Source organism: Manacus candei, unplaced genomic scaffold, assembly GCF_025592945.1.
Source record: "Manacus candei isolate 608988 ecotype Guabito, Panama unplaced genomic scaffold, ASM2559294v1 h1tg000015l, whole genome shotgun sequence".
NCBI classification, from domain to species: domain Eukaryota; kingdom Metazoa; phylum Chordata; class Aves; order Passeriformes; family Pipridae; genus Manacus; species Manacus candei.
Genome location: NW_026138063.1, coordinates 7,739,264 through 7,754,698, shown reverse-complemented (window position 1 = coordinate 7,754,698; position 15,435 = coordinate 7,739,264). Strand labels below are relative to the sequence as shown.

Below are 15,435 nucleotides of genomic sequence, written 5' to 3'. Positions count from 1 at the left end.
GGGGGGAGGCATTCAGAGTGATGCCATTTGTCCCCCCAGGTCACTGTCAGGAGTGATGGAGCCCTGCTTTCCTGGGGATGGCCGAACACTTACCTGGCCATGGGATATGGAGAATGAATTCCTTGTTTTGCTTTGCTTGAATGCAGCTTTTGCTTCACCTTTTAAACCGTCTTTGTCTCAACCCATGGGTCTTCTCACTTTTACCCTTCCTACTCTCTCTCCCACCCCACCAGGGGGGAGTCAGTGAGGAGGCTCTGTGGGGCTGAGTTGCCAGCTGGGGTTAAACCACAAAGCTGCATACTTTAGAGAAATATGTTAGGAAGCCAAAAGTACAGGATATATGAGTGGTTTTGAAGCAGTACTTAAGGCTTGTTATTGCAGACTTTGGTTCCATTATTGCAGGAGGCTTTCAAGGTCAGTAGAGTGCTCAAAAAAGTTTTGAAATCTGCAATCCCTGGTTTAGAAAATATAAATTGTCTTTAGAACAAAATAGGACCCTTCTATCTTTAGATGAATCTTAGTCACTCCCATTAGCTGTAAGAAGCCTTTTAGCTTGCCAGAATACCTGCAGGAATATCAGTCATAGTTCTTTTGGGTACAAGCTATGATAAATGGATAAATTTCTCATTTGCAATCAAGGTTCCCTATAATAAGGAGAATTCAAATGCGGGTGCAATGGCATAGGTCCCTAAAACTGATAAAGAATAGAGAAAGGTAGTCTAGATGAAACACTCAAAATATGAAGCTTTTCAACTATTTTATTAATATAATATGTTGATTTCAGTATAAAGATGACTGTGAGTTTGATAAGATGTAATGTAGAGTCAAAATTATGTTATACATGTAATAAAATAGTACTACAACTTTAAAATATTGTTTAAAATTGTCCCAAGTGCAACTCCTGATTATTACATTGACATTAAATAATCTTTAAAATTAAGCTGTGAGTTTCATAATAATTGATCAGAAACCAATCTGAAATAACACATAGTAGAAACCTGAGTCATTAAAATCACATTCTTGTCAGATATCAAGAAAAAATAAGAAAAAACAAAACAAACAACCCCCTCACAAACAAGCAAACAAACATAACCCACCAAAATTCATGTTGGAAATCCCATGAGACAAAAGCAAAGAAGCTCAAAGAAGCATCTACACGTAATCTCTGAAAAGAACTGTCACGGGGCAAAGCACAATGAAGCCCTGTGGCTAAGTTGTTGAAAAGTTTGTGAGAAGTAGGAGAGGACTCCATGGTCAAGGGAGATTTCTCTTCTTCATAATTCTATTTTCAGTTTCACAGTCTAGAAGGTCACCTTCTCCTTTGCTAGAACTTCTGTATTATTTTCACAGTTTGGTTTGCATAATGTCAATAATAAATGTAGATGAAACTGGCAATCATGGAATACATTGTTGCTTCTCTAGAAGAAACCCCTCTAAAAATCAATCAGAGGTGAGCTTGATGGCCCCTATGGTATTCTGCCAGGAGGCAGTTTCATGGCTCTTATTTATAAATATGGTCTTCAAAGTACATCTGATATAGTGAATATAAACCAATGATCTAGTAAAAATAATGCAGCAAACAAGTGGACCACAATTGACTCTCCTAAGTTTCACAGGGGATAGTAAGGCATTGAAAGAAAAGTTGGGAAAAAATGCCCCAATAAATTACTGAGGATGAAGAGAATTTTGTAGGTAGTGGGAACTCTTTGATATTGTTCAAATGAGTATTCTATCAAAGTACAGCTTTACATTATGAATTGGTTTATAGCCTTTTCACAAGATCCCCATGATGATATATTTAGAGTCTCCTGTAGTGACTAGTCCACTAGAAAGGGCTGTGAATGTAAGAAGTGCCATCCTGGACTGAATCAAAAGTCTTCCAAGCATCTACTGAGAGATATTGCTTTAAAAACAACTAGTAAACCCTCACTTTTATAAAATCTAGGAAATAACTGTGTTATTTCAATCACTCACCACTTGATGCCCCTATTTACCTCCTTCTTCTCATGCCTGAAGAAAAACTACCTCCACAAACCTCCAGAATTAAAGGAATTTTATGTGGAGATTTGTACTTTCCAGACCTAACTTCCTTTTCTTCAATAGTCTTTCAAACTCTTTCATACACATGTCATGGGCATTATATTTATATATATGTATGCATATACAATCACACAAATTCATAGCTATGTAAATATACCTACATATAAATGTACAGAGAATGCTTGAGATGTTGCTTGGGCCATGCACAGTAGCTCGTGTTGATGTATAATGAAGCACCACTAGACAGAACAGTCACTTGTGGCAGGTAGCTAAGAAATTTCAATAAAGTAAACTCTCAGTATTATCAAAATTATACATTTGGGGCTGTTAGCATGGCCTAGAAAAAGATGAGGACAGGCTCATCTCATTAAATGAGAAGAAATAGTGGAATTAGCTTGAATCTAATTACAAGCCACACTATCTAATGTAAAAACATGACTGTTTTTTCACTCCCATTCATTTTGGCTAGTAATTAGTTTTGGCCTCTAAAATGCCACCCTTTAATCATCCAAACACAGATGTGATTTGCCGTGCAATTTAATCTTGCTTTAATGAAGAACTAATGGACGCATCGCAAATTACTTTCCCTGTTGGAGAAAAATTCTATTTCCTGCTTTTCAAAAGATCAAGAGTATCTTGTGATAATAGCCCAAGCGGCCCTGGCAGCCTCGTCGCACAGAGCAAACAAGCTCTTTTACTCAACTCCCAATTCAATGGAGAAAAAGAGGCTACAATTAGCAACAAAGCAGGGGAAACGCGGCATTACAGCCGAATCACTTTCTGCAGCTCAACCCCCAGCAACCACTGCCTTGTTAGAGCCAGGTCTAAAGTGTCAGGAGCGAACAATGTGCTGTGATAAATTACTCTCTTCAAACAGCTGCACTGCTAATTTTCAATTATACACACAAATGGCTCTCAGATTGGAAGAAAATGGAGTGCATGGGGAGAACAGTAGTAGATTTCTATGTTTGTTTGGTGGTGAGTGTGGAGGCGGGAGAGTGACATCCTGAAAAGAAAGCTGTAGCATGTGGAGTCGGTATTTCAACACCGGATGATGAGCACTCCCAAATCTTACAGAACCTGGTGGCTTCCTTTTCACATCTCTGCTAGGCTGATGGAGGAAAAGAAACAGAACCAGTTAGATCCGTTTTTAGAGTAAAATCTTTGACCACTGGCCTCATCAGTAGCCTTGGCAGCAGGTACAAAGCAGCTGAACAACTTGGAAGCACAGGTTCAGATCCCAAAGAGCTGATTCCCTTTCTCTGCTTTTCAGCAGAAAGGCAGTGGATTCCACGAACTTCTTTAAATGGGAGATTTGCTGAATTATGTCAACCCATGATTCTTGTGGGCTCTGATGATATGACACATTTGGTGGCTGCACCAATTTCCCTATGATGAAGGTAAAACTCGTTGCCATACAGTCAACTACTGTACCATGTCCTGATGCTGTTGGATTCAGATGACAAATTCTATGGAATTTAGCTGGAAAAGTGATAGTGAAAATTATTAGAATTTTTGTTTAAGTCATGATACCTATTTTTAATCATTTGGGATGTAAAAGGCAACACGGAAGTACAATTAGGATTACTGTAAACAAGATGTGGCTCAGCTTCAATAAATTACAAAGACTCAATAATGATTATTTCCTTGCCTTAAAAAACTTCATATGCCCACTGAAGTCAAGAGATATACCTGAATTTGACCCAATATAATAATCATTGATGCTTCATCATGATTTGTTTTCTAATAGATGGGAAGTAAGTAACAGAACTCTACAAAATCAAAGATGTTGCACCAAGGTAGAACAATCAGTTCAGTACAGATTTCACAAAAGAAAAAAAAAAGGAAGGATGTAACTGTTTTTCCTTGTAGTGTTTTGCTTAACCTTAATTTTGATGAATGACGGCCCTGGGAGTGGGGGGGAGAGGGAAGACAGTGGTGGTTTGTAATTTTTTTACCTGCACAAACTGAGATAACTTAAACCCATCTTTCTTTAAATTTTGATACTCAGAAATCATAATTTGTTGCTATCAAATTTAATGTCCACAATGTAAACGTTTCAAATCCTTTCAAAATCTTTGACAATTTCTGCATTTTCATAAGGCTGGAGAGAGAAAAAGCAATTTTGTCTCATGGGAGTGGGGAATCTAGAATTTAAAAATGACAGTATGTTGCCTGAACCAAGGTTCCTGAAGTTCTGTATTTGTAGTTGAGTGTCAGCCATTTGACAGGACTGGCTCCTGAGCACAGCTCTCACAAAGGCACGGGAGAGAGGAGCCCAGTCTGCACAGAGAACAAGCAAAGGTGGATTCTCAACAGCTCTAAGTTACTGTGGTTCCTTCTATTTGATTTCAGAGCAACAGCACTGGGATTTACATCCCTTAAAGTTCTGGTTCATGATGTTTTCTCTTTGCACACCTTCCTATTAACCCTCTGCTCAGAGTGAGTTTTGAAGCAGATTTTATGGTAATTGCAGTCCATAGTATCCCTGAGACAGTCAAATATGACATATGTTATTAAAATGTTTATGGAAAGTGTTGGCAAAGTCATTAGATTTGTTTTATAAATAGCTATCATTTCAAATGAAATGGGCAAAAAAAATCTAGTTGATTTTAATACTTTTCAGCATAGCTTTTTTTCTACTTCCAATAAATGCTAGCATTGTGTCTCCTAATTATAAAGCGCATTACCATACAAAAAGGATTATTTTTAAATTTAAAAATGCCAGTCACAATTTAAAATTACTTTTCTCAAATATGGCTCCTCAGAGAAGCTAAAGAGAGAAGAGAAAGTAAGGGGGGTTGGAATAAGAGGGGGAGAGAGAGAGGATGCAATATTGAATTGTAACAAGACACTTTTATTTTTTTGCTGAAGTGGGATTTCACTCCCTCTAGTTTATAATCGTTACAGAAATTTAAACCTCAAACCATTTCAGTCCAAGCTTATACTAAGCTTGTTAGTGGTTTCTGATGCTGCATATGATAGTGCTACAGCATTACCATAAATCAGCAGAATTAACTATGATCTTCAGAAGCATGCCTGAAAGTGGGTGACAGAAGTCTGCAATTTGGTGCTCTGAATATTATGATAACATTCTATATTAAATGTTTATAATCTACTTAGAGCTGAGCTTCAAGTATATTTTATATTTGTGCTTTACCCAATACTAGAAATCATGGGCTATTACGGCTTTCCATGCCTATGTTGTTTGTAATATCCAAAATTAAAGAAAATATAAAAACACAAGGTGAGCAAGTTTGTTTTCCTACCAATGCAATGTTATTAATATTAAGAAGTTAAAGTTTACCTACAGGTTTGAAAATTCAAATGCACCTTGCAATAAATATACTTTAGCTCTTTCCATTCATATATAAAATAATCTACAGCACTGACCGGATTTCAGAAACTCCATCCTAATACAATTTACAAACTCTCTGCTGGTGTTGGAGATACAGGCTCAATTTTCCTTCCAGTCTTCGTAAAAGTAACATATCTAAATTATTCATCTAAGAGTAAATAATGATGATGATTTACAGAGAATAAAATCACAAACTCAACAGTTTTGATAGCCAGTACAAAAATCAAGGTTGCCACATTACACAAAGAAATGTTCTGATCCTAAACAAGCATGATCCAAAATGTTAAAAAAATAGCACTGTCTGTAGCAGGTGGCAGACCCCATATCTTCCCTATTCCAATTGCTACCCTCCCAACTTAAAAAAAAAATAAAATTGGAGTAGCTAGTGTTTTCCTACATACATATATAATTGCCACTTGCTGCAGGAGAGCAGGAGCTTTTATCAGAATTCCTACTGAGGAATACAATGGCCCTGCTGCATAAATGGTCTTGAGAGACAATGAACTGTATCCTCACTAAAATAAATCAATATATCTCTGTGCACCCCAGCAAAAGTAGGCTGAATTTACACCAGTCAATAATCAAACTCCATGAATTTTCAAGTAATTCTGAGCATGGACTAGAAAACAATGCTGATTTCAATGTTGAAAATTATGGTTAAGAGCAGATTACCTCAGATTTAGACTTCAAGAAATGTGAACTAAGAGGTGAATCTGCCTTTTTTCTTTTTCTGAAATGCCCAGGCTGAACTTGCTATGCTAATTACCAGACATGGAAGATGACACAAAAATACCTGCCCAATTTTATTCGGCACTAAAATGATTTAATTCTGATTTTAGAAAAGTTTTATAATTAATGGACAAGAAAAGCAGAAGCTAACAAGTCCTTCAGTGTTTGTGGACCATCTTTAGGCCCCAAATTGCCAACCACCTACAGAGAAAAATGGCCAACAGAACCAAAATGCAACCCCCATCATCACAAGGGGGGTGACTGGATCAGAAGAGACATGAGGAATGTGCTGTGTTGGGGGATAGTCCAAAGGTTGCTCTTTCAGGGCAGCAGCAGCAGTCTCAGTGACTCAGTCTTTAAGTAAGCACTTTCACTCAGCTTGCACTGAGCTGTTCCATACGGACAGAACTTTTCATCACCTCAGAAGTTACCTTTGGTTACAAAGAACACTAAATAATAGAACATATTGGTTAAAATGTGGGGGGGAAAAGGAATTAAATGCAAATATTTCTGAAAATTGAAATGTAGCATTCAGCATTTTGGGTTGGTAACTACTGAAAAGGAAATTATCTTCTGCAAAGGTCGCTTCATAAATTCTAACAAGGCACTAAGACCTATTGATGGGCTGTGCAGGGCAGGGCTGCCTAGACCCAGCCTAGCCAGCTCTTCAGCCGCCTCAATCCTCTTGGTATCTCACACAGGCATGCCCCAGACTGGCCTCTAGCAGTTGGGAAGTTTTGTCTAAACTTTTTCTGCTACTTATGGTGTTACATATAAGCCAAAATAAATCTATGTATCTGCCCAGTCCACAAATCGTCAAAACGAATTACACTTGAAAATAGGAACAAATCAATAGGTCAGCATCTGTGGATGGAGCTTTCAGACACACGTTCTAAAGTGAAAAAGCACTGAGGGCCTTCTCCATCCTTCACATGAGTAGCATTTGTAAGCAGTGTATTTTATATTTTTCTACTCAATATGCTCTTTTTTCCTAGGCCAGATTTCCTGCCTCTGCTGTACAATCCCAGTTGGAAATGTACACAGAGGCCTATGGATTCTCCCAAAGCGACTGGCTTTTCTCTTTCTAGAGCAATACATTGTATAATCAAGCTGATTTTGCTGTGGTTCAGTACCATTACAATTAAAAAGTGACCTGGAAGGTGCAGTTTCACCAGTTTAAGATGAACTACATCAATGGGAAAACAATTGCACCCCATAATATGTGGCAGGTAAAAGAGAAGAAAGTGCAACCTATTCTTTCATTACTTTAATTCCCCTCTAGATTATTTTGAAGGCTCTTTAATTTTTATTCTTTTACTCAGAATACACTGAAATGTAGATGAACACTCCAGCAAGTTGGTTTGCTCCAAGTTTTATTAGAGCTTTTAAGTTTCTTTAAGCTGCATTTTTCCAAGTGAAGGACGAAAGCAGGGATTTACCCTCACGACATCCACTGAAATATATTTTTTGTGCTAGTATGAAGACTACGAATTAGCATTTTGTGATGTTCCTGAAATTAGAAGCCCCATGAACTAACCATTTTGTGATGTTTATGCTTTGCCTCATAATGCATTCTCCACAGATGAATCAAAGGGCCAAATGCAATTGCTGTTGTGAGATAATAAAGCATGAAGTGGTGTGTTTGGAATTAAATTTACATAAGACGAAGGATGGTGGGAAGTTTCCGATGCCAGTAACAATCGGTGAGCACACCGCGGTGCCGCCTTCTCAGGAGCCGCCGAACGAAACGGCGCCGCACCAGCAGGGACAGTTACAGCAGGATCCGGGGAGTCAATCCATTTGGAAAGGAGGAAGAAAACTTTTCCAATATTTTCCCTGAGTTTTACGATCAGGGCTATGTCTAGGACCTATATCAGAGTTATTTCCCTGTAATAGCCTTGTAATTCCGTGTGGCTTGCTGGTTTTGTGTTTGCCTGTCTCTTAGGTTTTATAGTTACATCTCTATTGTTTTGTAGTTAGCAGAAGGTCTGCTGGATTAACATAGGCAGAATCCAGCACAGAGCTCCTGAATCTAACTGAACCTACAGTTCAGCCCTTCATCTTCCACCTTTTTACTCCATGAGGAAAGCAGCCTTTTGCCCCTGACCCTGCTCTGCTGCTCTGGAAAGGCACTGGATGGAGGCAGCCCCAACCTCACAGAATACTGTCATTGCAGTTATGTCATAGTGTGGGACTGCTGCCTGTCCCATTGCCCAACACTTTGTGAGCCCTCAGAATGGAAAAGCATATGGTAATATTTAGTATCATTGATGTATTCTGAGTCTCTCACAGATATTAAGAAATTAGTGTCCCTCTTAACTTCACGTCACAGGTTCTCTCTCACCCTGCTGGCACCTGGGGGAAACTGAGGCATGGAGAAAAGAAAATGCTCCAAAGTCAGATTTTGCTTTCTAGAACTTGTGAGGCATTTTGTTTCAAAGAATTTGCATGTTTGCAGTTTTTAGCTAAAATTATTTTCAAGCTGTGTAAATACTCAAGCCTTTTAAAGGCATGGCTACTTAGGCACAAAATATTAAGACATTCCTTCAAAAAACAGGTGACACCACCCTCCCTACCCACCTTCCCTGGACTCATGTGCCACTTTGCTGGGAGAGGCAAGATTAGAATTCAAAGCTTCTCAATTCTTAAGTATATTCAGCCATCAAACCTACTTAAAATAGTCATTTGCTCTAGAAATTACACTTTTCAGTTCCATTCCTGATCATGCTACAGCCAACTGCTAAAGCCAAGGGGGAAACCACAAAGACCACAGTGAGACATTCCCAAAAGGTAGATGGCATGTCTAGGTAGTGGCCGGTGCAAGATCTTACCAGTTTGGGTTGAGTGGCTGATGACAGCTGCAGGAATCATGACAAAATTCAAAAATGAAAAGTTTTAACTGATATTAGTTGTTTTTTTCTTAAGCTAGAAGCACCACACTTCTGTGGAGCATGGAAGCAGGGGGAGGTCATGGCAGGTGGTGAGTATTGCTGCCCTGCCCTGCTGAACCATTGCTGACTGGGGGCCCAGGGCAAATACCATGAGAGAAGGGGAGGAGAGGAACTCACACTCTCGAGGAGTTTGAAAAAACACTTCTGTGTTCAAATCACACAGAAGCTCAGTTGAGGGTTTTTTGGTCTGCATATTGTTATCGGCTGTTATCTTGTGGATAGTCTCACTGGAGGGTGGGCACCATGAGAGCTCATCACAGCACATCTAAGATTCAGCTGAAAAAAGAAAAAGGTTTCCTTTGGCCGATGAAAACAAAGGCAAAGGCAGCCTTTTGCAGGTTTTCACCCCATACCCAGGTTACACAACCATTAAGACAAAGATAAAACTTCACATCTTATTCATTAGGGTCTCACTGAGTTCCAGAACACTCTGAAGTCGGAAAATATCTTCAAATGGATGTTTCTTAAAAAGATTAGGAAGCAGAACTCTAGTTAGCTTTTGTCTGTCTGTTTTGCTGAGGGTGTTATTCTAAGAGCATGCAGGAGATGAATGATCTACACTGAAAACCTTGACGCTTCTTTAAATGCCTTATTTTCATTTTTTAAGAAATATGACAGCAAGAATTAGTACTGGCTCTTCTATTTCAATAATGGTAGTCATGTTGAAGTGACAACAAACATCATTACATTTACATGCACATTTATGTAGACAAAAATTGTCATTACTTATTTCAGTGGAACATTTTATAATTTGCCCCATAAACAAATAAAATCTGTATAAGCTGTTTTTAGCCTTCAGCAGTATGTCAACACAAGCAACTTAGAGTTAGACTTACTGACACTTACTGGTAAGCATCTCCTTCCATTTTTAAAATGCTTAAGATTAAAAATATAGTATTTTGTTCAGTTTTTATACTAATACAGTGAAAATACTTTTTGATTGCTGGCTGCAAACAAAAAACAGATGGTTGAATGCCCTCAAATGTTGTATATTTAAATGAAAATGAGAGAAAATAAAGACATACCCATGTGCCTGTTTTGACTTTAATGTTCTGAGTAGGGAATAAAATATGACAACAAAAAAGAAGATGCAAACTTGAGAAAAATATACACCTTCTCTTAGTCCATTTGCAGCAAAAAATTATTCTTCTACCATATTATCTACTTCTTCTGTTCTCACATCTGTCTTTTGTCTATGCTCTGATCACTGTTATAATCAATTTAAATACTTTGTACTACCCTGCAGAAGTCTTATGGCTGAGGCCATAAGTGCTGGAGCACTCACTTTACGTGGCTGTTAAGCACCAAAGGTAAATCATAGAAGGACAGAATGGTTTGAGTTGGAAGAGACCTTAAAGATCACCTTGTTCCAGCCCCCTTCCACAGGCAGGGTCACCTTCCATTAGACCAGGCTGCTCACAGCCCCATCCATTCTTGCCTTGAACATTTCAGGGATGGGGCAGCCACAACTTCCCTGGGCAACCTGTGCCAGGGCCTCATCGACCTCACAGGGAAGAATTTCTTCCTAATATCCAGTCTAAACCTGCCCTCTGTCAGTTTAAAGCCATTTCCCCTTGTCCTATCATTCCATGCCCTTATCAAAAGTCCCTCTCCAGTTCTCTTGTAGGTCCCCTTTCGGTATTTGAAGGATTTTATAAAATGGGAATATTGCATAGGAAAAAGCATTTCCCAGCACTGATGGAGCTGAACTGGCTTTTCTAAGAGTTACTTTTTTGAACGTGCAATTGGATAATGCCAGAAGACTCAGGAAGTAGCAGAGCAGAGCTCCAGGTCTAGTGTAGTGGTCTTCTGTAAATAATGCCAGACTTTGAACAAAGATAACAAAGGAAGATCAGCTAATTAACCTATAGAAGATAGCACTGGAACAAACTTGCTGTTATATTTGGTTTGTCATGAGAATTTTTCATGGAAGAAGGTCTTGGAACAGCTTTCCAGCAGAGAATGTGGGAGCAGAGAACCTAACTTGCTCTAAGATATAATTTCAGATATTTATTATCAGAATTATGTAACACATCTTGAGCTTTGTGCAAGAAACAGATTTAGTGGTTTAAGATGCTTCAGATAGTCTTGTCCTATGTTTCTATGCTAGGTATTAGCACCATATAAAATTAGCACTGCTCAGCTCATTTGCAGAGCTGAGATAGGTACAAAGCAGCACAGAATGGAGGAGGACTGATCTGGAATGAGGACATACACCTGTTCTTGTATTTCAGCTCTCCCATGATAGCAGGAGCCAGATCTCAGCAACTGTTGCCAAAATGTCTGTGCACCTCAGTACAGAAGTTTCAGATTTTTTTATATTTCTTCAGCTAATTATTTTCTCTCCTGTACTCATTTGCTAACAGTGGCAAGTGCAACAAGGAGAGACTTTATGAACCAGAGTGTGTAAAGAACCTTGCAATCTGTCCATTTGAATGTCACCATTAGATTGTCATCTTTATGATTTAATACTCTCACTGAGTCCATGTCACAGCAGAGCCAAAATCTGTCCCTGTTTGTGCTGAGCAATGTCTGAAGGAAATCTATTGATTTCAGCAGAACTATTTTGCATTAGTATGGCCAAGACCAGCATTTTCCCCTGGGAAGAGGACTTACAGTTCTCTTTAATATTGCCTGTTTTCAGTATTGGTTACATTGGGTCAAACTCAGCTTTTTTAGCAGAGCACTTTATACCCAGATTAGCTGCACTGAGGTAAACACAGTCATTCTACATTTACACCCATGCAGTTTGCCTGAGGATTTTATTTTGCTATTTCTTAGGGCCTTTAGTAGTCAAGATAGCTCTGTAAAAGTACTGACTGTGGAGGACAATATAAACTTTTCTATCAGAGTAAACCAATAAAAAAGTCATGTAATATAAAAAAGTCATGTAAGTGTGACATACATGAGTGCTGATATAAGAAACTGAATAAGCAGCTGAAGAAGAGCTGGACACAGTCCCCTCACATGGGTCAGGGTTACAAAGGACTATCTCTGTCATATGACTTGGGTCAGTGTTATTGGTTCCAACAACACAGTCATATCTTCCCTCTCTTTTGAAATTCAAATGTGAACAAAATACATTGCGAACTACAAAGTTGGCAGTACAAACCAATACAACCCATTACAGGAGTAGTTACTGCTAACTCCTGGTAGCTGTTACTGTTGAATTAAAGAAAGAAAATAAAATGATAAGTTTCACTTTGAGACCAATTACCTGTTCCTTCATCCTCATTATAAAACGTAATATAATAATATATGAGACATGGATTTAGCACAGTCTTTTACTCTTTCTTGCCTGAGAGAAAAATACCACTTGGCAAGTGCCATTTATTGTTAAATGAGATGTAAGAGTGAAAAAAGTCTTATGCAAGAGGTACCTTTGGGTATCATAATTACAAGAAAAAACTCTTAACAGACTTTCATGAGGTAAGAAAAGGAAAGCTGTATTTGGTTAATTCAAATGATTGCAGCATATTTGTTGCTGGTTTTAAATACTTTGAACAATTTGTGGGTAGGTTCCAAATATATTTCTGTTAATGAATAGTGAAAATATGGCAAACAGAGAATATGTGGTTTGCCTCTCTCTCCTTATTTAGATAACACTGCCACTACATTTATTTAGGTTTAGTATTGTTTTCTTCATAAAAATCTAGCCCCTCTCAAGGTGATGCAGGTGATAAGGCAGGCATATACAATAGGTTTAGCATCAGGGGGTGAAATAATATGAGGAATAATTCAGGCAAGAAGCATTTTTTTCAGTCTTGGGGATGGGTGGGAGAAACCTAAAACTAAACCACATTCTCATCAGGAGAAAAAAAAATCGTTTAAAAGCTTGTCATAAATGAAAACAATTTACTTGTGCCCATGTCCTTAAGTGCCACAAACTCTTCTGCTTTTACTGCTACATTCTCTAATGATATTACTGCATATAGCACATCTCATCTAATCTGTTAGTAAAATCCTAAAGTCACTTATGTCAGTCTCTAATGCAAGCCAAATGAGTCTTCCCAGTAATAAGAAGCTTCGCAGAATTAGTTTTCGTTTTGCAGAAAATTGCCATTGGGGCTGGTACTTTTATCTAAAAATTTCACTCGTGCATAAGCAAAAAACTCATATATTATTTGGTTACATTCCATCAGTATGAGAAATAACATTGTGAGAATTCTATGCATGCTAATGATATATAGAAATCCACCTGCTTTCAGATAAAATGAGTTTAATTTTCTGTTGCCCACTGCCTGGTTGGCCTTTCATAAATTACTTATGCACAGCTATTATTAAAATAGAGGGAAAGCAAATTAGAAAGTCCTCATATCTCTCCACTGGATTTAACCAAGGCAGGGCTGTGACAGCTAGAGTCAGCGTTTTTGAAAAAATTCTGCTCTCTTGAAAAATTTTGCATCTCTATACAATTCTATGCCACTGTTGTAAACGTTCTGACCTGCCTTCTTACCAAATTAACCTAAATCCTTTCTATTTTTCAACATTAATGGAATCCTCTAGAGTCCTGCTGATATATATTAAAATATATTTATTGGTTAATTTGAATTCCAGCGTTTTGTACCTCATTTCCCAGTACTTCTGTTATATCTGAACAGCTTGGAGCTTTAGCATTAGAAACTTACAAATTAAGATAAATACATCTGACAATTATCAGATCAAAACAACTTAACTTTCATTGGAATATATGATTGCAAATTTCCCTTCCTGATGAAAGAGAAAATGAGGACTGTCTGCTTGAAACAGTTAATTGGATTTGAAAGTACTGTACGTTTCAGCAATCGGTGCAGCTTTTGGTTGGTCAATGACTACTTGACCTCCTGGTTTTCCAACAGACAATTGGTTTTCATTTCTTGAGGGTCTTTTAAGTCCATAGTTCATGGTGACTTTAAGTTTAATTTTCTGTTAATGATATTATTTTGCTCTTTTAAGATAAAACTTCCTTGTGATGTGCTGAGCAACAGTGGCAATCCCATTACTGTGTGAGGAAGGACACCTTCTCAAATTGCATTCTTTTAATATTGTCTCTGTGTGGTTACGCTTTTTCTAAATGCCATTTTAACACTTGGGGTTTGTATTTCACGTGAATTTAAAGGAATAGCTACTCTGCTCCTTCAAAAAAATACAAATATAAAAAAAAATCAAAAAGCTGCTGTGGTCACCTGCCCAGCCAAAGCTCCCTTTTAAATAACTGGGTCTCAATTCTAATCAGCTGCTGGTTTAATACCTTCCACTTCGGTAGACTGACTGATTAGAAGTGGTGTGGGTTAGTTTGGGCCAAGGACATGCCCTACAGGTTTCAAGCTCAATTTCTCTATTTCCAAGCCCATTACATTTGCATCCACACCGTATCACAGTGCATTAAGCCCGTCCACACAGCAGGCAGTTCCCTAATGCTGACAACAATTTTGTCCATGGCTGACACCCCCAGCACTCTGCTAAACCCAGCATTGCTAAGTAGACTCCTCTATAGTTCTTACACTAAAGCAGCTTTCCTAATGAATTGAAGTAATTATATCAGAGGCATTTTTCCTTAAATTAAGTTAAATGTATATTTATTTGTTATCTGCCACAGGTATTATTTTATTTCACATTGTATTCCCACAAAGGACTAGAGGCACACAATGCTGGCCAGCCCTCAAGCTGTTTTTTCACAGGACAGCCCTGTAAATTTAAGGGCTATCTGCCACCAAGGGGGGCTGTCCTGCTCTTCCTCTACCTCCACACTTCAGCTCACAGGAACATCCAGGAGAAAACCATCCACTTTTTTGGCAAGGTTAGTTTTCTGATAGTTGAGGTTCCTTAAGTGATTTAGAAGGAGACAATAAATGCCAAAGTGAAATAATAGTAGCAGAGAGAGCACGTGACTGGCAGTGAAGAGCAAATGGTTTCACAATGAGGTATTCCAAATCTCCATCCGTGAAAATGCCTAAAATGTTTCTAGAATTGGTTCATATATAAACAAACTTATAGATCCAAACATAATTGTATACTGCACAAATTTAGAAATCTCAGAATGAGTCACATAAAAGTTGGAATCCTTTCTCATATGGAACATCCTCAAATTCCCTTCTCTATTAATTTTGGAGCATACACATTTTTCTCTCATTTCTTCTGTTATCTAATCAAGAGGACAGGCGGCTAATTATTAAACATCAAGTTTTACCAATATAAAAAATATTTAAAAACTCATTACTCAGCTTCTCCAGCATATTACCTATAAATATTGTTAATAGCTACAAATACTTTAAATTTGTCTCCAGTTTGGAGACTTTTAGGCTGTACCTTCTACTCTCCAGGGTTAAAACTTTACATCCATCTTCCCCCACACTTCCATGACAATTTCAGTTATCA

General features: G+C 38.0%; 1 long non-coding RNA gene across 1 annotated transcript in view; it reads right to left on the bottom strand.

Moving 5' to 3' along the window:
• Positions 1–15,435, bottom strand: part of LOC127468266 (uncharacterized) — a 51,673-nt gene that overhangs the window by 22,845 nt on the left and 13,393 nt on the right. The window lies entirely within an intron of this gene.